This window comes from Triturus cristatus, chromosome 10 (assembly GCF_964204655.1).
Source record: "Triturus cristatus chromosome 10, aTriCri1.1, whole genome shotgun sequence".
NCBI lineage: Eukaryota > Metazoa > Chordata > Amphibia > Caudata > Salamandridae > Triturus > Triturus cristatus.
In genome coordinates this window covers 899,038,273-899,061,456 of record NC_140593.1, presented here as the reverse complement: position 1 = coordinate 899,061,456, position 23,184 = coordinate 899,038,273, and the positions used below count along the sequence as shown (strand labels likewise).

The 23,184-nt window shown below is 50.9% G+C and overlaps 1 protein-coding gene across 50 annotated transcripts in view; it reads left to right on the top strand.

Annotated features, from left to right (window-relative positions):
* MAP4 (microtubule associated protein 4) overlaps positions 1-23,184 on the top strand; it is a 1,793,677-nt gene that overhangs the window by 397,786 nt on the left and 1,372,707 nt on the right. The window lies entirely within an intron of this gene.

Sequence of the window (23,184 nt, the reverse complement as noted above, 5' to 3'; positions counted from 1 at the left end):
GCCGACCGCCGACACCACCAGGCTAGGCACGGGTCCCGGGAGCTCCACCGCCGGGGGGCCAAAATGGCGGCCGCATCAGAAAACACCTCCCTGGTCGCCTACACTCTCCCCCTCGGTCCGACAGACCGTCAATCACTTCACACAGGAAACCCCGCCAGCAGGATGACTCACTCCGTGCCACCAGCGGGGGGCCACCCCATCCGCAACCGCTCCGCCGCTACAGGATCCACCAGCCGAGCCGCACTCGAGGCCGCGGTCTCGGCGCCGCCCACAGGCCTCAGCGTCGATCCGATGCCGCCACTGCAGGATGCCGCTCCGGCCCCCAAAACACCGCCAATAAGCGTCGCTGCTTCTCCCCACCTCCAGGCACAGCAGGCGGGGGATATCGTGGCCAGAGGAGCAGAATCAAGGAAGGATTAATGAAGGGCTGGATGGAGCCTACTTAGAAGACGTCCGCCATGCTGGCTTGCTAAGCCACGCCCCCGCAAGGTTACCCATTTTGAACATCGTGCTCGTCCTAACAGTCTCGGAGCTAACTTTCTCCATCTTTCATTCTCCGTCTGGAACTTGATGATTACTCTACAGAGATTGCAGTCCAAATCGTGCTCTGTCTAGAGTGACGGATATTCCTAGATATTTGAAGACCTCCCTCTCTATGCGTAGTCCATGGGGCAGATCTTCTAAGACCATTTCTCTTCCCACCTGGTAGAGACCCGATTTGTCCCAATTTATAACATAGCCAGAGTGAGCCTCAAAGTCGTCAAACAGTTGAAGTACTACTGGGATGGTCACTGTTTTAAAAAAAAAAAAAAATGTTTATATATTTTTTTTATTTGCTTTTAAACATGGACACATATGAACAGTAAAATCATGAGTGCACGAGACGAAGCGATCGGATACTGACAATCGGTGTGAGACAGAAAACAGTACAACACTTCCTCTGAAAGAGAGCACGATCAGATTTCGCAGTGTTACATATAATACACGTGCTGAGGGTCACAGCAGAGGCCTACCATAGTTTCCCACAATAGGTCTGACGATACAGGTTTCAAGGCTCTTTTCCCGGTTCTCCCAATACCAGATCTGGTCCCTCCCCTTCTGGTCCTAGTTCCAAACCATAGTACTGTAACCATGGAGTCCATATCTTGCGAAACTTTCGAGGGCACCCCCTTGCCGCATACGTCACTTCCTCCGCTACCATGTACAGACTCAGACAATTTCTACATTCCAGTAGTATAGGGAGTTGGGGTGCACCCTAATAGCGAGCTACATCTCTTTTAGCTACTACCAGTTCCAGGTTAACCAGCATCAGCTTATGTCGTGGAAGATCCACCTCAGTTGGGATTCCCAGTAAGAGGTATAGAGGTTCCATCTCAAGCTGAGCCCCCAGTATATTATTTAATTCCTGCACTACCATATTACAATACGTTTGAATCCTGTTACATTCCCAGAGGGTGTGTATCAATGTACCGCGTTCTGTATGGCATCTAAGGCAATCCGGGTTATCCGTCCTACCCATAGCGTGCAGTCTTGCTCTATCAAAGTAGGTCCTATGCAGGATTTTGTATTGTATAAGCCACAGTCGTAGCTTAATCGCCACTTCACCTGGGTGCATAAGGGCGGCCTCCCAGTTGATGTCCTCTAACGGGCCAGTAGTAAGTTCCCATTTAGCACGAAGTGAGCCTAGTTTGTCAGGCATATTAATTTGTTTTTTGTATGTTAACGAGATGGCTTGGCTTTGGATCTCTTCCTGTAGGAGTCTGCCTTCTAAGGGGGCATATTCCGGCAGCCTCTCCGTGTCTAATACTTCAGCTCGCCAGGCATGTTGCAGCCGAAGATACTCATAGGATGAGTCTGATGAAGTTGATAAGAGGCTTGGAGTGAGGTGAACTGGGCCAATGTACCTTTTTCCATAACATCACCCACCTTGGAGATTCCTATCAAATCCCATTGCTTAAAACCCCTCAGTTTTCCAATTCCCTTCAATCTAGTTCCCTCCCATAGAGGAGTTTCCCTTGTGGGTTTCTTATCCCATTTCATTTGATTATCCGCGTGTTTCCATGCCTCTACTGTGCGTTGGGTGGCTGGGAGGAGTCGGCTACAGCCTTTACCACCATAAAGGTAATGTAATTGTGTATGGTCTCTAAATTGCAGGCGCAACATGTAGGTGGGGTGGTCCCTTGGTGCGTGATTCCATTCATTAATTATAATGAGGTGAGCCGCCCTGATATCTGGTAGGTCCATCCCACCTTTGTATCGGTTGCGCTGTTATGTTTGTAGCGCTATACGGGGTGGAGCCCCGTCCCACAGAAGCAAGCGGAGTTCGCTATTAAGGGTTGGTCCCTGGAATTTTGCAGTGGGAGTTTTTCAAAATATGAAGCAAATGTGGGGTTGTGATCATTTTGTACATAGCTGCCCGGTCCATGATCATTAAAGGGAGTTTACTCCACCTCTTAACATCTTCCTGAAAATTAAAAAGGATACGCTTAACGTTACGGTCTAAGTTAGCCGCTGAGTTTGTAGTAATATAAAGTCCAAGGTATGTAAACCCTTCCAGGGACAATCTTAGGCAACTCGGGTAGGTTTGGTGTTCTACCATCCCTGCCACTGGGTATAGGGTAGATGCATTCCAATTAACCTTATACCCTGCGCGGCGGCCATATTCCTCAAAGAGTTGCAGAATTTAGGGCAAAGTCTTGGCCGGGTCAGTAACGTATAGTAAAATGTCAGCGTACAGCGATATGCGTGCCGGCTCTAAGTATCGGGATTCATCTATAAAACCACCCAGTCCTTGGCCGGTTTCAACCATACAGGCCAGGGGTTCTAGTAGGAGAGCAAATAATAGGGGAGATAAGTGACAGCCCTGCCTAGTGTCTCGAATCGGTCAACTTGATGACATTGCCCCATTGACTCGAACTCTGGCCTCGGGCGCATTGTAAAGAAGTGTCGACCATTCGCTAAACGCATGACCAATTTTTTTAATTGCGCATCTCATAAAGGGGCCAATGAATGGTGTTGAACGCCTTCTCAGCGTCGAGAAAAGAGCAGGTGGGGGCTATCTCGTCCTTGTATCGTGTCCATCCAATTAGCCAGGCGCCTTAAGTTAAATCGGGTGGCACGTTGTGGCATAAAACTGGATTGGTCTCCGTGGATCAGAGGGGCAATGACTGTTAAAAGGCGCACTGCAAGAATAGTGGCCAGGTTTTTTGTTTCAATGTTGAGCCGTGATATGGGCCCGATAGGACCCACAATCTTCCGGTGGCTTCCCTGTTTTGTGAATTACCACTACAGTGGCCGTCCGGAGATCTGGTGATAGAATCCCTTGTTATTTCAATACCTGATACAGCCGCAATAAGTGTGGGGCCAGTAGGCCACTGTTTAATTAAAAAAAATTCCCCCGGGAGTCCATTTTGGCCCGGGGTTTTTCCCCGACCTTTGGCGGCCGATGGCCTCCGTCACTTCCTCGAGAGTTAGGTCCTCCTTCAGTCTGTCACTATCCTCTTGGGAGAGTGAGGGCAATGTAATTGTGTCCAAGAAGTGGGTGATTTGTTCCACACTAGTCTGTGGTGTAGCTGTATAGAGGTCTTTATAGTATCGGGCAAAGGCCCCCGCGATGTCTGCAGGTGTGGTGTATGTGCGTTGACGTTCCCGGATAGACAATACATATCTCGCCTCCATTTCCTTTCTGCCCAACCACGCAAGTAGTTTTCCTGCCCTAGCACCGGTTTCGTACAGTTGATGCTGAACTGCCAGTTGCTGAGCCTGCACCTCACGAGTCGCTAGTGCCTGGTATTCTCTTCTAGTTATTTCAAGTTGACACAGTGTATGGCTATCTGGTGTAGTGGTATTCCTTCTTTCTAGGCGTAGGAGTGTGTTCTCTAGGGTAGCCAATTCTTGGATTTAACGTTTCTTTTTGTGGGCGATAATATTCTGTGCCCTGTCCCTGACTACTGTCTTGTAGGCCTCCCATAAAGTGGCCGTCGATTGTACGGAGCCGGCGTTCTCCTTAAAGTACAGCTCTGACTCCACCTTAAGCTCTTCCGCAACTCATCTTTCAAGACCCAAGAGCTCAATCTCCAATTCCCTACCTAGTTGTCGCTCCTCCCTCCCACTGTCAACAGAAGTGGTGAGTGATCGGAAATGTCCCATGCCAAGTATTCTATTTTCTCCACCTTTGTGACCTACCCTGCTGGAGCAAAGAGGTAGTCGAATGTCGAACACCCTATGAGCCCCTGAGAAATAGGAATAAGCCTGTTCAGTCGGATGGTGTCTGCGCCACAGATCGGTCAATCCGAGGCTGCTTTGGAACTGTGCCAATGCTGTGGACCCACGGGATCCCATTTGTGATTGTGTTCGATCTATTGAGGGCTCAAGTACGACATTAAAATCCCCCCCCCCCGATATGTTTGGCAGGCCCAAATCGTAGTAGGAGCTCTGCCAGTTTATCCAATGTAGGTTGCTGCAGTTGCGAAGGAGCATAGACACTTGCAAGGAAAAACTGTTTATGCTTCCAACTGCCCTGCTACATAGGTCCATCTGGGTCTACCCATTGGTCAATGACACGAAAGGGAGGGGGGGGGGGGGGAAGTCTTTTTAAGGAGAATCGCCACCTCTCTCGAACCCTTAGTGAAGCCCACACGTGCAAGGGTAATGCAGTGTCCTCTACCCAGGAAAGATCAGCTCGAGCCCAGCAGGTGTCTCCTGTAAGAATATTATGTCAGGTTTAAGCCTTTTAAGATAAGTGGAAACAAGGCCCCGTTTAATTTTATTTCCTAACCCATTGACATTCCACATCAATGCCGTGAACTTTTCCTCAGCCATTGCAACACATCCAGTGATTTACCATCATTCCAGCCCCCTTCCCGAGGAGCGTCCCTGTCCAGCCCTCCCTCCCCGTCACCTATGTAAATAAACAGTAAAAAAACAATCCCCCCCCGTGTATTAACCACATGCTACAACAGTTGGCCACATTTAGCATGCCCTTCGCCCTGCGCTCTTCAGGCACCCGCGCCGCCCCCCAATTCCTCAACATGACAACTCTGGCACAGGTAATCCACTAAGAGGTCTGTAACCCTCCCTCCCCCCCCCCCCCCCCCCCCCCCCTTACAATTAACTACAACAGGTGATAGTGGCTATACACAGTATATTTCCCTCTATCAGGCCAAGCTTTTACAATGTTCAACCAGCCTTAGGTTCGTCTTACTGTCTCTTATCGGCCGTCTGGCCCCGCAACACGTTTCTCTTTGCCATTGCTGGGTGGCTGTAGTCGCTGCATCCCGTCATCGAGCAGGAGTGGGCCAGAAGCTTCTAGCCACTGAATGTGCTCAAGCAATGGGTGTTCACTGTCTGCAACTGCTGATTGGTCCCCCTCAGAATCTTCAGTGTTTGTTTTCGCTGGATCTCAGCAGGCACCGTGTCCTATGCTCCCGAGCAGTATCCTCATCTGAGTCCGACACCTGTGACTTGTCGTCCTTGGACTTCAGGGATCTCCCCTGTGTCCCTTTGGCTGCATTCCGAGCTTTCAGGGTACGTCGCCAATGTTTTTCCTGAGGTCGTTCCTGACTGGAGTTCACCCTCTTCTCTGTTTGCCCCCCTGCGCCTGGGGCATCGTGCGTCGCAGTAGGGGGCGTTCTTCAATCCATGTCCATGCCTCCTCTGGAGTCTGGAAGAACGCCTTGGAACCCTGGAAGAGGACTGAGTTTGGCTAGGAACAACATGTACTGGATCCCAAGCGTGCAGAGTTTTGCCTTGACAGGGTCAAAAGTTTGCCTCGGTCTCTGTACATCACGGGAGAAGTTCGGTAATACCATCACTCGGGTATTTTCGAGGCGTACCTCACCCTTCCTCCTCAGCTCGCGTAGGATTAAATCTCTAGCTTGAAAGTTCAAGAAGCGAGCGGTCAGGGGCCGGGGGGAGCCCCCGGCGGTGGCCGGACATTGGACATACGATGCGCCCGCTCTATAATGAAGCAAGTCGAGAACTGGGTAGTCGGCAAGGTGTCCCTTAAAAAGGTCAGGAGAAATTGGCCTGGAACTGCTCCCTCCGCATTCTCTGGAAAACCAATAAAACGAAGATTGTTCCTGCGGGCCCTGTTTTTGGCTTCATCGACCCTCCATGGGATGCTCACTGTTTGGCGGGTGACATAGAGGAGGATGTCACCTGCGTATAATGAAATCCTCATCTCCATCTGATTCTTGTGTTGCTTGAAAGCCCCAAATGATGGGGTGAGCTCAGATAAGACACGCTAATGGTTCCAGGGCTAAGGCGAATATGTTGGTTGATAATGGGCAGCCTTGACTGGCGCCTCTACCAATCATAACTTCGTTCGACATGACACCGTTTATCCTAACCGAAGCTACAAGGTCTCTGTATAGCAGTCCGATTCATGCTTGGAATTTTGGGCTGAATCCATATTTGGTTAGTACCTGCATTAAAAAGGGCCAGTGCATAGCATCAAATGCTTTCTCAACAGCTAATGTGAGGAAGGTATGTGGGACTTAGCTAGTTTTTACTGTCTAACCAGTTATATAACCTCTGCAGATTAAGTCCGGTTGACTTCTTGGACATAAAGCCAGACTGGTCTGCGTGCGTCAGGGCAAGATGACATTCACCAACCTCTTGGCCAACATCTATTATATTATCTATAATATTTTGGTTTCAACTTTTAGAAGTGAGATTGGGCAATAGGAGCCATAGCATGTATCTGGTTTCCCAGATTTGTGAGTTGCCACTATCATGGCTTTTCAGAGATCTGGTGGCAGGCTTTCCTCTTGTCTAGCTGTTGTATAGAGCTGAAGCTGATGGGGTGCAAGGATTCGGGCATTACCTTAGAAGATCTCTGCTGGTTTCACTTTAGAGCCAGCGTCCTTGCCAGACCAAAGTCAGGAAATGTCATCTATGATCTCTTGGAGGGTGATACCTTCCTCCAGACCATTGCGGTCTTCAGACGGGAGAGTTGGCATCAGGATTGCTGCCAAGTAGGCCTCTATCTGTGGTGGGCTAGCCAGTGGACGTCCTTGGTAAAATGGCTGGGTTGTCTCTGTTTGAGAGTGTTATTTCTTTCATCCACAATACTATGGACCCATCTCTATTCCATCTCCCCACATCCCAACCAGCAGCCTACCAGCCTTGTCCCCTGTGTCGTAGAGTTTTTGCTGCATGGCTAGGATTTGGGCTCTCACTTCCTTATCTGCTAGGGAACAGTATTCCTCTCGCAGGACTGCAATGTTGCGGAGAGTTGGGCGGAGTATCTAGTGCGGGACACACTCCATTCTCAAATCCACCAACTGTCGTTCTGTATCTTCCATGTCTTTTTGTTTCCTTTTTAGGTCGAGCCTAGAGCAGCACCCATGCGCTCCTTGTGAGACTTTTAGTAAGGGGCTTCAGAAAGCTCACCAAGCTCTTGTGCCTGTGTTTGTTTTTCACACAGGCTATTGGGCTTTGTGTGGGTCTTTCTAAGAAAGACAGCATGCAATTTGGCAAAGTCGGGTGCATGTGCCACCTTTGCTCCGCCCACGGCCTATTGCTTGCGGTTACCCGCACAGGCATCATCTGTTTTGAATTATGGTGCCCAGACGCGTGCGCGATAATTCAAAGCAGATGTTTTGCTGTGATGCGCGCACCACTCGCGTGCTTGTTTTACCTTGCGTGCCTCCATGACGGTCCGAGCGGCAGCTATTTGTCCTTTATTTCTGCTTGCAAATTTTATTGTAAGGTATGGTTACACTGGCTCTCAATTGCTTCTTTCTGTTAACACTTCAAAAAATATTTGCAGTTCAAGGTTACTACTTAACTAATGCGGAGAGCTCGTAGGGGGATTCGCGCTGTTTTGTACTAACGCATACCCCATTCATTTGAGCTGTCGCTCCCAAGTCGCTTCACTGTCTGCCACATGCTGCGTCTCAGGCGTTTCACTCACCCGTTCAGGAGATTCCTAACCGGGATGTGTTCCCGCGTCTCCTTCCCTTCTCTGAATCTCCCGGTGAGTCGTTGCTTTGTGATGTGTGGCCTCGTGGGGGCTACCGATTCCATTTGCGTTTCAACCAATGTGGCCCCATACTCGGTGCTCTCAACAGCGGGTGTGTTCGTTAGGCCAGGTCGGCAGCCTCGGTAAACTATTTGTAAAACAATGTACGTCGCACTCAGGAATCCAGGAACAGTTATTTATTTTACATGCAGAACCAGTCTGCCTCGACTAATACGCGCATTTGCGGGCAGATGGAAACAAATGTGCTCTAACTGGATTATATGCAATCCCTTCTACCGTCTGCGACTCGGTGATATGAAAAATTCCTTGCGTTTACGCCCGACGCACTTTTGGGCTCCCGGGTGTGGGGTATAAAAAGGAGAGAAAAGCCTTTTCACTTTTTAAGTTGAACAACTCGTCCTTCTCAAAAATGCAACGTCCAGAGATATCGCAGACGCAACAGAGCCGGTTAGGGCCTGCTGTGTACTCCTTGCATGCCTTTCTAACCTTGCTGCATGCATTTGTACCCCAGCCTGATATACGTTCTGTGAGCGTTTGTTTGTGATACCCATAGCTGCCCAGGTTTCACATTGCTGTGTGTGACATTTCTATAATTAAAGTGTAATTATAAGTGACATTTCAATGACCATAAGTTACACTTTTTTTGCGAGCAAAACTCAAGCAATGAAGATGAGGGAATCGTATACATATTGGTGATTACACCTATTAAAGCAGAAGAAGAAAAAGACTTTAACAGTGGGGCAGCGCCTGTGGCAGCGGACTCATAATTACAATAAAATTATGAAAATATCACACATGGCAATATAAAACCTTGGCAGCAATTCACTTAAAGGCTTTTCTTTACCAACTAACGTCGAAACTATTCAAAACAACAATGTATAGTAGAACGATGCTTAATGTGTATCATCCATGAATTGTCCATAGTCAATCGGTCTCGCTTTTGGGACCTTATAAGTATTTAGTTATGCAGCAGAATATCCTTGGTGCAACAACTTCAACCATTGCATGGCTAAACACTTATAAGGTCACAAAGGCGAGACCTATTGGCTATGCCTATGCTTGTTTTTTGTGTTATAAATTCTGGGCTCTGTCCCGTAGGACCATTTTATAGGCTTCACATAATACTGTTGCTAAATCCACTTAGCCTGTATTTTCTTCTAAATAAAGTTCTGTATGTACCCTATGTTATTTGAAGAACTGTGGGTTGAGCAGCTCCCAGGCACTCAATCTCCATACCATGGCAGGGCATTTGGGTCTAGTCCATAATTTGAGTGGTCGGATATCCCCCTGGCCCGATACTACATTGTAGATATAATTGTCATCTCCTCCTCTGGGGCGAATATGTAATCTAACTAGAGGAATCTTTGTGGGTGCCTGAGAAGTAGGAGTATTGGTGTTAATCAGGGTGTTGTCTATGCCAGAGATCCGAGAGTCCCAGTGTATGTGCAAAGTTAGCTAGTGGTGTGTCTGATAGGGATCTTGATCTATCTAATCTAGGGAGCATGACATCATTAAAATCGCCCTTCACTATGTGTAAGAAAAAGTCAGTTCCTAATATCCTCTATCTGATAGAGACATCTAGCTGCAGATTCCTTACCTTTGAACTTCCAGGCATCCGTCTGAATCAGGAAGATTTTTCTCAGCAGTACCCCTGCTCACCGGTAGGTAGAGTCTGTTGACTCCGTGTGACGTCGTCGGCATCTTGATGTCTGCGTTGTCAATATAACTGCCACTCCAGCGTGTTGACGTCAGTTGTTTTCTTTCTGTGCCATCAGTGCCGATCTGTTGAAGAGAGCTACCCCCTGTCATTTTTTGACCTACTTTTTTCCACATTTGGTCGACTTCGTTGGTGTGTAGGTTTTCAATGTCAAGTAAGACTTATGGATTCAAATCGTGTCGCGCCTGTCAACACGACATGTTGGTCAGTTCCCCATTTGGTCAGTCTTTGGTGCCTGGAGCACGACCACGACTCCCAAGTCGTGCTCCGACTGCCGGGCCATGGTGCCAAAAGGTTTGAGGGAGTGGTCCCTGAAGCTTCACGGCCCGCACCCCGGAGGTCGCCTCATCGGTCTTGATCCCTGTCCAGGTCTCGGTCAAGAGGAAGGTCCAAGCACCGTTCCGTTGAATCGAAGTCCTCTTAGTCGAACTCTGGTAAGAGGCACCACAAGAAAATGAAGTCTAAGCGTGCTCCAGCTTCGCCCCTCCGGTCTTGCAATGCAGCGGTGGAACCTCTGCGTTCGTGGCCTCGGTCTGCAGAGTGGGTGCCTGGGTCGGCTCCACGTTTCACTACCTTTCCGGGACGGGAGCGACCCCTGCCTGGCTGAAAAGAATTTGATGCCATTTGCGCCATATTTGGGCGGCCTGACCCTGCCAGCGCACCTTTGGGCCCCGTAGGCTCAGAGGACGGAAAGGCCCTTGTGGTTCCCATCCTGACCGTCCGAGTGGACCCGTTCCCAGGTCTGGACCAACACCGGTCGCTTCTCCACAGCCACCTTTCCTGGCGTCCGGCGCCCTCTGCGTCGTCGGAGCCCACCAGCGGCGCCTCCCCGATCCTCATTCCCGATGACACTGAGCTCCATGCCGTTTTATCTGCCCTATTCTGAAGGGTTAGGGATGGAGGAAGAGGATTGGGAGGGGGGCAGGATCCCTCAGAAATCCCTCAACAGCAAGACATGGACTGGGTGAGGCCAGTGGTCTTGTTATCTTCCCAGACTCTGGCATGCTTTCCGCTCCTACCCTTGCTACGGAGGACGGAGCATCTTTTGCCATGGTGGTGCGTAGGGCTTCGGAGGTCGCCGACCTGTAGCTTTCTACAGTGGCCCCACAGCCGGTCGCTCCTCACCCCTGCTCTGCCGCTGCTGGCCGCTTCCTGCTGCCTGCCTGACCTCTGCTGCTGACGCCGATTCCGCTTCACCGCCGCTGCCCTTCGCCTCCCGGTAGGTGCTGCCTCCTGCTCCCTGCCGACCGCTGCCCCCCTTCTTTCCGCTCTCTCTCACCGCCGCCGCTGCCCCTGGGTAGCTTCCCTCGTTTTTTCCCGCCGCTGACCCCACTGACCCGCCTCCCCTCGCAGCCCATTGGCCACCCCGCTCCCAGCTGACCCTCCCTCCCGGCTCCTTACTTATGACGCCCCCTGAGCGACCGCGCAGCGGGAGCACCGATTGAGCGCCGAAGGTGCGCCAAAGGTAAGCCCATCTGCGCCCGTCCGCGCCTGGACTGCGCCCAGCGCCAGACCCCCTGGCCCCCGCGTCCGCCCCCCCCCCCCCGCAGGTCCTACAAGGCCGCCACACTCAACGCACTCAACACCGGCCGAACCCCCGGATGCTACCGAGCATCCCCGCAACGCACTCATGGACCCTTCATCTGCCGATCATGCAACTTCTCCTGCCTCCGAACGTGCACCGCGCCCACCAAGACGGACAACAGCAACCACCTCAAGTGCATCCTGATCAACACCCGCTCCATCCACAGACACGCCGTGGAACTCTGGAACCTCCTCGACACCGCATCTCCAGACGTCGCCTTCCTCACGGAAACCTGGATGAACGCCTCCTCAGCCCCCGCCATCGCCATCGCCATCCCGGACGGCTACAAGATAATCAGGAGGGATCGCATCAACCAGACCGGAGGAGGTATCGCCATCGTACACAAAAGCACCATTCGCATCTCGACTGACACCATCGACTCACTCAACACCGCCGAGCACCTGCACTTACAGATTCACACCGACCCCAAGACTACCCTAAGAGGCACCCTCATCTACAGACCCCCGGGACCGCGCACACAATTCTGCGAAGACATCACGGACTTAATCAGCCCACACGCCCTCCCATCCACCGACTACATCCTCCTCGGGGACCTCAACTTCCACCTGGAGAACAACAAGGACCGCAACACCACCGCCCTGCTGGACAACCTCGCCAACCTGGGACTCCAGCAACTGGTCAACAACCCCACCCACTACGCCGGCCACACGCTCGATCCAGTCTTCTCATCTAGCAAGCACATCACCTTCAGCCATTCCACCGGACTTCACTGGACTGACCACAGCTGCGTCCACTTCAGTTTCAGAAAGAACACGGTCCACCACCACCCGAAGCCGGTTCCCCACAGAAACTGGAGCAGGATCACCGCCGACCAGCTCGCCACCTCCCTCAGCCAGAGCCCACCTGTCAGGACAACGGACCCCAACGCAGCAGCCCGCAACTTCACACAGTGGCTGACCGCCTGTGCCGACGACCTCGCCCCACTGAAGAACCCACTCACTAGGCCCAGAAGCAAGAAGGCCCCCTGGTTCACCGAGGAACTCAAGGACTCCAAGAAGGCCTGCCGCATCCTTGAAGGCCTGGCTCCTCGACAAAACCACCGACAACATGACCGCCCTCAAACACGCCACCCGCAGACATCACCAGCTCATCCGCACCACCAAGAAGAAATCTCTGAAGGAACGACTGGACAACAACGCCCATGACAGCAAGGAGTTCTTCAACATCGTCAAGGAGTTCTCCAACCCCAGCACCGGCAACAACGACATTACTCCTTCACAGGACCTCTGCGACTCCCTCGCCTCGTACTTCCACCGCAAGATTGCCGACATCCACAACAGTTTCGGTGCTCCACCCCCGCACCCATCGGTAGAACCCACGCACCCCGCCGCCACCCTCCAGACATGGACCGAGGTGACCACCGAAGTCACGGCCCGCATGATGAACACCATCCACTCCGGATCTCCGACCGACCCGTGTCCCCACCATATCTTCAACAAGGCAGACTCCACCATCGCACCCCACCTCCAAGACATCATCAACACCTCCTTCGACACAGCCACCTTCCCGGAGAGCTGGAAGCATGCCGAGCTCAGCGCCCTGCTGAAGAAACCAACAGCGGACCTGACCGACCTCAAGAACTTCCGCCCCATCTCGCTCCTTCCTTTCCCTGCCAAAGTCATTGAGAAGGTCGTCAACAAGCAACTGTCCGCCTTCCTCGAGACGAATGGATCCCTCGACCCATCGCAGTCCGGATTCAGAGCCAACCACAGCATCGAGACCTCCCTCATCGCAGCCACCGACGACATCCGAGCCCTGCTCGACAACATGGAAACAGCGGCGCTCATCCTCCTGGACCTCTCCGCAGCATTTGACACTGTCTGCCACCGCACCCTAGTCCAACGCCTCAACGACACCGGCATCCAAGGGAAGGCTCTGGAATGGATCACCTCATACCTCGCCGGCAGAACACAGAGAGTACGCCTCCCTCCGTTCTGCTCTGAGGCCACCGAAGTCATCTGCGGCGTCCCGCAAGGATCGTCGCTCTGCCCCACCCTCTTCAACGTCTACATGAAACCCCTCGCCGCCATCGCACGCCAACACAACCTCAACATCATCTCCTACGCCGACGACACCCAGCTCATCCTCTCCCTCACCAGAGACCCCGACACCGCCAAAGCCAGCCTACACGAAGGGATGAAAGACGTCACCGAATGGATGACCATCAGCCGCCTGAAACTGAACACAGACAAGACAGAAATCCTCATCCTTGGACCATCACCCTCCGCATGGGACGACTACTGGTGGCCCCCGGCCCTAGGCACCGCACCCAAGCCAACGGACCACGCACGCAACTTGGGCTTCATCCTGGACTCCTCCCTATCGATGACCAGACAAGTCAACGCCGCCTCCTCATCATGCTTCCACACCCTCCTCATGCTCCGCAAGATCTTCCGATGGATCCCGACCGAAACCAGGAAGACGGTCACCCAGGCCCTCGTCACCAGCCGACTAGACTACGGAAACACCCTCTACGCCGGAACCACAGCCAAACTTCAGAAAAGACTCCAGCGTATCCAGAACGCCTCCGCCCGACTCATCCTGGACGTCCCCCGACGCAGCCACATCGCGAGCCACCTGAGACACCTGCACTGGCTCCCTGTCAACAAGAGAATCCCGTTCAGACTCCTCACCCACGCACACAAATCCCTCCACGACCTGGGCCCAAGGTACCTCAACGACCGCCTGACCTTCTACACGCCCACCCGCCAGCTACGATCCGCGCACCTCGCCCTCGCCGCCGTTCCCCGCATCCAGAGAACCACCGCCGGAGGAAGATCCTTCTCCTACCTGGCGGCTAAGACATGGAACTCTCTGCCCATCGACCTGCGGCTGACCCAGGACCACCTCGCCTTCAGGAAACCGCTCAAGACCTGGCTGTTCGAGCAGTAGCAGACCCCCTCCCCCAAGCGCCTTGAGACCCTTCCGGGTGAGTAGTGCGCGATACAAATTCCTTGATTGATTGAAGACAAATGTCTTGACAGAGGTCCTGCAGCCTGCGGTCTTTAGTACGGAACCCCTACTGCCTTTTAATGAGGCCTTGAAAAACTTCCTTGTGGGGACATTGTCCAAACCCAGCACAGCGACCCAACTTTCCTCACCACCCACCCCCCCTCCCAATGCTTGGTGGTCCAAGCTTCCACTTCTCGTGGGGCATTCCCTTCCGCACCCCCCGACAGGGAATCTAAGAGGCTGGAAAACTTTAGGAAGACATTTTTCTTCTGTCAGCCTAGCATTGCGGTCAGTGAACACTGCATGCCTCATGGGCCGTTATTCCCACTCCATATGGGATACGGTAGCGCAAGTGGTACCCAGAGTCCCGGAGGAGGACTGGCTCTTGTCTCCCAAGCTATATCGGACGGAAGGGACGCAGCTAAGTTCCACATCAAATGTGGCTTAGATACAACGGACTCGCTAGATAGGGCGATTTCATGACAGTGGCGGTTCGTCTCCACGTCTGGCTGAGAACATCTGGTTTTTCAAGGGATGTCATTCCTTTCTGAAAGCTGAAGGAATGAAGGAAGTCGTATCCTGGATGAACAGCAGCTGCCTGAAGCTCATCTCAGAAAAGACTGAGGTCCTCGGACCCTCCCCCACCGCATGGGACAGCACCTGGTGGCCCATTGCCCTCAGCAGCCCACCCACCCCCACCGGCCCCAACCTCCTTCCAGTTAGTGGTAGAAATAGGTGTGAAACCTATACTGGATCCTGGAAAGCTATACATTTTTTAACAGTAGCCAACAAAATTCTGAGTTCAACAATGGGTCGTTTGTGTAGATCTTTAAAGGTTTTCCTATAGAAAGTAACGGTTGAAATGATAAAATATTGAAATTGAGTTGAAAAGAAAACTGCCATTTGTACCTACATTTTCACCTGTAGCTTATTTTAACTATAGCTGATTTTTTTTAAAGCATTATACAGTTATTTCTGTTGGACCCTTATGGTTGTGGGGATATACAAGACTTCTAGGTTCACCAAGAACCTGAGGTACCCATAGCCAATAACTGAGCTGCACCTTGCAATGATGTTTCATTGAGTACCAAGTATACAGCAATTCATTTGGTAAAATATACAGTCAAAAATGGGTATCGAGGAAACTTGTGTATTTCCAAAATGGTAACAAGAGAGATTTTGGAAGCAGTGGTTATTTGCACAACACTGAATTTTTTGGGCTCCCATACTAGCATGTGAATTTGAGGGCATATTTCAAAATGTGTCCTTTTTTTACTCACTTTCTTAACGTTTAGAAGGCAGAAATGCATAGAAAGACAACTGGTAATAACACTTGTTCTACTATCCTCTGTTCTCCTACGTCTCCCGATAAAAACGGTACCTCACTTGTGTGGGTAGGCCAAGTGTCAGCCACAATGAAACTGCCCAAACTGCAACATGAACACATTTCTTCCACAGAAAATAGTTTTTTCTTTTGCAATGTGCTAGGTGTGGATATTGGGCCCTAGCTCAGCTGCACCTGGGGAAACATAGCAGACCTGTAAATGTTTGTGAAAACTAGATGCCCCGGGAAATCCAGGATAGGGTGACTTGTGTGGCTCTCATCCGGTGCTGTTACCCCGGAATCCCTTGGAAACTGCAAACTTTGTAAAATTTGTTTTACTTAATTAAAAAAAATACATCTCCCTCACATTTCTGTGATGGAAAGTTCTTGACTCTGCGGGGAGCCACAAAATATAACCCAGCTTTCCCTCAGAGTCTCCCGATACAAATGGTATCTTACTTGTGTGGGTAGGCCTAGTGCCAGGGAATGGAAACAACCCAAAACGCAATATGAATTCACCACTTTCCAGTGAAAACTGACCCTTTTTGCAGTGTGCCTAACTGTGGATTTTGGACCCTAGCTCAGCCGGCTCCTAGGGAAACCTAGAAAAGCTGCGTAATGTTTTTTAAAAATCGACACCAAGGGGAATCCAGGATGGGGTGACTTGTGTGGCTCTCACCAGGTTGTTACCCAAAATTCCTTGCAAACCTCAAACATTGTATTGTAAAAAAAAAAAACACATTAGCCTAACATTTTTGTGATGGAAAGTTCTGAAATTCGTGAGGAGCCACCAACTTCCACGCATCCAGCATTCCCCCAAGTCTCCCAATAAAAATGGTACCTCACTTGTGTGGGTAGGCCTACTGCCCGTGACAGGTAATGGCCCAAAACGTACTGTGGAGAATTAAATTATCATATGACACACAAAACTACTTGAGGTTATTTAATGTCCCTGCTACCCATTAGTAGTTAAGACTTCTTTCAGAGAGGGTCATCAAAAGATTTTTGAGAGGTCGTCTCAACCTTTACTTATGAAGGCATTCTTCATCATTTGACGACCTCTCACACTGGAGAAAGAACAATGCCACCCGAGTGGACTCAACCGAGGGCAGCTACCCATAACCTTGGTAGTTCTTAGAAATCTGTTGCCAGGACAATGTCTGGGGTCCTGTTGATTTGGCAGGAAAATAAATTAATAAAAATACCTAGAGGTATACTCAAAACCTATTTTAATAAAGAGTACCTCTGGTATGGTTAAAAACTCGAACAGTGGGTAATAGCGTGAAAACCAGTGAATCACTTAACCTCAGGTTAATTATTTTGTTACCAACATGTTTCGACCCCTATGCTACCCTAAAATAGGTCTTAGGTCTTCTTCAGGATAAAAATAATTATAGCTAGTGATATAAACACATTTTGGATGCAGGGTGAATACTAAAACCCTACCAGTTCCCTTGTGCTATTTGCACCACCCGAGGTATGCTATACTACAGGCTTCATGTTACATTGTGGGGGCGCCGCCTTCGTAGTCCCACATTGGTCAGAAGGTCAGCACTTAAACCAAAAATAATTATAGCTAGTGATATAAACACATTTTGGATGCAGGGTGAATACTAAAACCCTACCAGTTCCCTTGAGCTATTTGCACCACCCGAGGTATGCTATATTACAGGCTTCATGTTACATTGTGGGGGCGCCGCCTTCGTAGTCACACATAGGTCAGAAGGTCAGCACTTCAACTACACCTACGGGTGTCCCTCTCAATGCCATATTGAATCATTTTACTGGTGAGACCGAGGGGAGCGTTGGTTGGTAGGAAATTTGTGCCAGCATGGTGATCGCACACAAAAATGTGAGCAGAAAGCAAAAAATGTATAGCAAAATTTGAAGATGACCAGGGATTCTGGGTAAGAAAATGGATCCACGCAAGCCACACATCCTTGGATTCCACCGGGTGTCTAGTTTTCAAAACTGTCTGGTTTTATTAGGTATCCCTAGATGGCCACTGAGCTTGGGACCAACAATGCAGCTGACCCCCTTGCAAAACCAGGTCGTTTTGTGATCGAAAATGTTTTATGCCTCCAGTATATGATTTGGGCCCTTCCATGTCGCGGACACTTGGCACACCCACACAAGCGAGGTAGCATTTTTATTGGGAAACATGGGGGAACACAGAGTGGTAGGATTAAAAAAAAAAAAAAAAAAAATTCTGGTTCTGGAAGAATATGGCACTGGAATGCATGGAAAATGTGTGACTTCAGTCACATTTTGAGGTTTGCATGGCATTGTGGGTAAGAACTTGGGATCCACAAGAGGCACACCACTCTGTACTCCCTTGGGTTTTTAGTTTACGATAATACCTAGAATTGGTAGATTTTCCCTAGAGACAATGTACACCTTGGCAGAGAAAAACAAAAGACAAATATTTCTTCCCATCCATCTATTCCTCAAGTAAACACACATACTGTTTGAATTTGGCACGAGGGTGAGTGAAAGGTTCAAAATTTACATTTTTTAACAAGAGATTCCACAAAAGTGAAATGCACTGTTAATAACTGAAAGTTCCAAAAAATGAACTATTGACTTGCAGCTTGTGACCATTAAAGCTGCGACAAAGCACCAACCTATTTACAGGCCATTCACACACCTTTCATACATGACTCACGCAAGGCCATTCACACCGCCAGCCCCGGGACTAGCTCATTACAACACTCATCAACAGACAATGTAGAGACAATGTACACTCTGGCAGAGAAATACTGAAAAGACAAATATTACTTCACACTCCTCTATTGCTCAAGTAGATACGCATAGTGGTTGGATTTAGCATGAGCGTGAGTGAAGTGACATAGCAGTCACACCGGCTGGCGGTTGACAGTGTGTGCGCACTGGCATTTGGCTAGCAGAGCATGTAGGGACCAGCAGCAAGTCACTACAAACACACTACCAGCCAAACGCTAGTCCACGCACACTGCCAGCCAAACGCTAGTCCACGCACACTGCCAGCCAGGCTCCAGTCCACGCACACTGCCAGCCAGGCTCCAGTCCACGCACACTGCCAGCCAGGCTCCAGTCCACGCACACTGCCAGCCAGGCTCCAGTCCACGCACACTGCCAGCCAGGCTCCAGTCCACGCACACTGCCAGCCAGGCTCCAGTCCACGCACACTGCCAGCCAGGCTCCAGTCCGCGCACACTGCCAGCCAGGCTCCAGTCCGCGCACACTGCCAGCCAGGCTCCAGTCCGCGCACACTGCCAGCCAGGCTCCAGTCCGCGCACACTGCCGGCCAAGCGCCTGTGCGCGCGCGCACTGCCGGCCGAGCGCCTGTGCGCGCGCGCACTGCCGGCCGAGCGCCTGTGCGCGCGCGCACTGCCGGCCGAGCGCCTGTGTGTGCGCGCGCGCACTGCCGGCCGAGCGCCTGTGTGTGCGCGCGCGCACTGCCGGCCGAGCGCCTGTGTGTGCGCGCGCGCACACTGCCAGCCGAGCGCCTGTGTGTGCGCGCGCGCACTGCCGGCCGAGCGCCTGTGTGTGCGCGCGCGCACTGCCGGCCGAGCGCCTGTGTGTGCGCGCGCGCACTGCCGGCCGAGCGCCTGTGTGTGCGCGCGCGCACTGCCGGCCGAGCGCCTGTGTGTGTGCGCGCGCGCACTGCCGGCCGAGCGCCTGTGTGTGCGCGCGCGCACTGCCGGCCGAGCGCCTGTGTGTGCGCGCGCGCACTGCCGGCCGAGCGCCTGTGTGTGCGCGCGCGCACTGCCGGCCGAGCGCCTGTGTGTGCGCGCGCGCACTGCCGGCCGAGCGCCTGTGTGTGCGCGCGCGCACTGCCGGCCGAGCGCCTGTGTGTGCGCGCGCGCAATGCCGGCCCAGCGCCTGTGCGCGCGCGCACTGCCGGCCACGCGCCTGTGCGCCTAAACTGCCATCACATTTTTTTATACGAAAAAGAAAACCCAAACCAATTGGCAATGGATACAAAAGTATGATTACAAACCCAATAACTAACTAAATACATTACACTAATGCCAACCATGAAATCCTAACAAAAAATATAAAATGATACAGACCAGTCAGTTTTTTTTTATGCTCACTGTTGCAACCAGTAACTCCGTTCCATGTGGTACAGTTTTAAAACATATGGGCACACACAGCCCAGGCTTAGGACATTAGGGGGCAGTGCGTGCAACTCTTCTTCCGGATACCTCTTCGGTAACACTCTACATTTCATAGCGGGAATTGGTTTTTTAACTATGGGAGTAATGTGATCAGCAAAGTGGCGATCTTTCAATCTAGCCACATCCTCCAGCACTGCTTCTTTAGGAACTCTTTCCTGTTCCACTAGAACAAGGCTGCCTATCCGAGACTGCTGAAACTGAACAAATGTCATCTTTGACTCTGGCGAACAATCCTTAAATACAACAAAAGCATTGGAGGTTGCTAAATGTAATAAATGGATAACCAACTTCCTATGCTAAGTGTACGCCTTACGAGCAGTGAAATGTTTCAACCTCTGATCTACTCCAGCTAAACCACCCATTTGCTTATTGTAGTCTAAAATGCGCACCGGTTTGTGCACTTCCGCCACCTGACCCCATAAGGTCACAGGGGAAGTACTTTCATCATGGATGGTAGTCCGCATTTAGACATCCCTCCTGTGAGAGAATTTCAGAGCTAGAAGTTAATTACTATGCAAGGCACTGCACTCCCCCTTCTCAAGTTATTTTCAAACCAGCTCTTTTGGGTAACCTTTACCTTCCTCAGATGCAGAGTCAGTCTCCTAATAATGGTCAGAAGAAGACTCAAAAAGCATACCAACAACCTGCTGAGCAGTCATTCTGCGGCTAGTCCTGATCGTTACCAAGAAAAGTAACTTGACATGCAAGTCAACAATATCAAACACTGTGTAAAATAAGTAATACAGTGTAGATTTATAAAACTAAAAGTAGAACTATTGGCATATAGCAATTGCAAGGTTAAGTCAATCAATACCAAGCACACAAAGACCTATGTACTGTAAAACAATACTACTCACTCGCTAAAGACTGCTAGATTCACCAGCACCTAACTGCACAGACATAGCAAGCACCGTTATTTGACTAGAAAAGAAAAAACAAAAGAAAACTACACTCAAACTACAATACACATTGTGCACAAATGCAAGGAAAATTTCACACATATTCAGACAGAAGCTAAATAGGCTATTACTGCATTTCCAAAACACGCATTCATGCAGGTCATTGATACTCATTTGGAGCAAATAGTATAAAAACTATTTTCTTACCAAACACTTGCAACTACACAAACTGTAGATCTACCAGTGTCGAAACCTCAAGCATGAGGAAAGCAAAAGCTTTGCCCTGGAATAAAAAGGAGAAATAAACCTTGTGATCACAAATGATGACAATAAATAACAGTTAACATTCTCAAACACTCTAAAGTCTGCACATCACAATCCAAATGTCAGCCACACACACCGCCAGTCATTCACCAATCCACACACAGCCAGCCAAATGCCAAAACTCAGGCTATTAGCCAAACTACATATCACACACACATGTTTCCTGGTGGTTTAGAGACACCTGCCCCACTGGTGTTTAGTGGTGTGGATTCCTGCTCCGTGATTGCGGCTCCACCCGCGCTCGTGGAGCAGGAATCCGCTCTCTACAGGTGCATGGGGAAAGTTCTTTCCCCCTGCTTCTGTATTCCTGAACCCTGGAGAGGGACTCCTCAAAAACAGGTCCTCTCCCTGGACGCGCTGGAAGCAAATGGCTTCCAGAGCGTCCTTAGCTGTACTTGAAGTCATCAGATCGCCGGGGCTGGTAGCGGAAGTGCTTCTGCTGCCATCCCCATTGGGGGCATGTGGGTGGGTGCCCTACAAGGGGAGAGCCAGCGCTCCCCCCCCCCCCCCCCCTCCCATGGTTAGGTGTCTGGACGTAAATTATGGTTGCGTCCTCAGCACAGAAGCGCCACAGCAGAGGATGTAACCATTACGTCCAGGGCACCCAAGGGGTTAAGGTGAGACCGAGGGGAGGGTCACCACTGTGCACTTGTCAGCAGGTTCGGGCACGCTGAGATTCTCGCACTTGTCTGTCTCTCCCTCAGTCGCCAACAGTATCTGTACACAGCGTCCGTTCCCTCAGTTCGACTGGCCCTGAAAGCTTCCCGCAGCAGTATCAGAGGCACAGACTCACCATTGTTGTAGGGGTCTCCCCAAATAGGTTGGTCACATCCCACCGGGCGCTGACTTCTCAGAAGTCTTCTCACCAGTGACCAAGTACAGTAAGGTATCAATTCTAGACCCTACGGGAGCCACACAGATGGTTTAGGACCACACAGGTACGCAGGGAATAGTCTTGGGCTCAGTCATATCAAGTCCTCCTACACTTTGGGCCCTCTTTTGCTGCTGTCAGCAACTGCCTCTTTGGCAATCAGGCACCAACCCTGTGTCTGGCTGCCTCCTGAGCATTTGGCGGGTGGAGGGGCACCACTCACTGTCACAGGCTCCAAATCTTTAGGGAGTCTGAGCTAACCGATCCCAAGCTGTATAGTTTGGGGTTAGGCTGCAGAGCCCTACTCACCCCATTGCCGAGCTCAGGTCTCACTGCGGTCGCGGGGGTAGGCTGCGTGCCAACCCGGCTCCAATCCGGTCTCCGGATGTATCGGTCTCTTAGATGCTCTTTGCAGTGTTCCGCTGCTCCGGCTGTCACTGAGACAGTCCTGGGATTCAGTGGCACTCATCACCAGAGTGGGGCCGCAGGGTATGTTTCCTCAGTCCAGGCTGCTGCGCTGCAACCAGTTCCGGCCGTTCTGGTGACCGCTGCTAAATCCTCGCCCCAGGCGTCAGTTGCCCGGCTCCTCTCAGCGCCACAGGTCCGGTCCCGAGGAACCACCTCACAGAGGTCCTCCCGTCTGCTGGCACCACTCTGCAGTCCTCCCCATGCGGGCAGCTATCCATGCCTCCGGCTACCTGTAGGAGGCTGACTTAGTATATGGTGCTCACTTATGTAAATGTAGCACTCTGCACTGATCCAGACAGCACTATGGTGATTTTAGTGATCTTAGAGAACCTTAGAAAGCGCTCCAAGTGGTAGCTGTGGAGAGCAGCCTTCAGGCTTAGTCCAGAAGGAGTGTAAAGCAGCTTATTTTACCAGAACGTAATCTTATTGGTATAGATTAAGTGATAAAGAACCACACAATGTATTTATAAAAATAGGTATTTATTATAAGACACTCAATAACACATATAGGTATTACCTACCCGGAGAAATACACAATATTCGGCAAAGGAAACCGGTAAGTAGCACGATATACACGGTGGTCACCAGGGAGGAACCAAACTATATACTAAAATAGTGGTATGCGAACCATGACCGAAGTCAAGATTATACCCAGAAGACGTAGAAGTGCTGGGGACCCCAGGAACCACCCGATGTAAGTAACCAGGAACCCCACAGAGGCTGTGTGCAGAGTGAGAACACGACCTTGTGCTCAATTCAAGTCCATGGGTAAGTCGCAGTTGCAATTTTAAAGAAGCACCCTTCCCAGTGGAACCTGAAGAAACCCTGTGGAAGACAGAAGGTTGGAGAGCCACCCCCTGTGGATACCCTAGG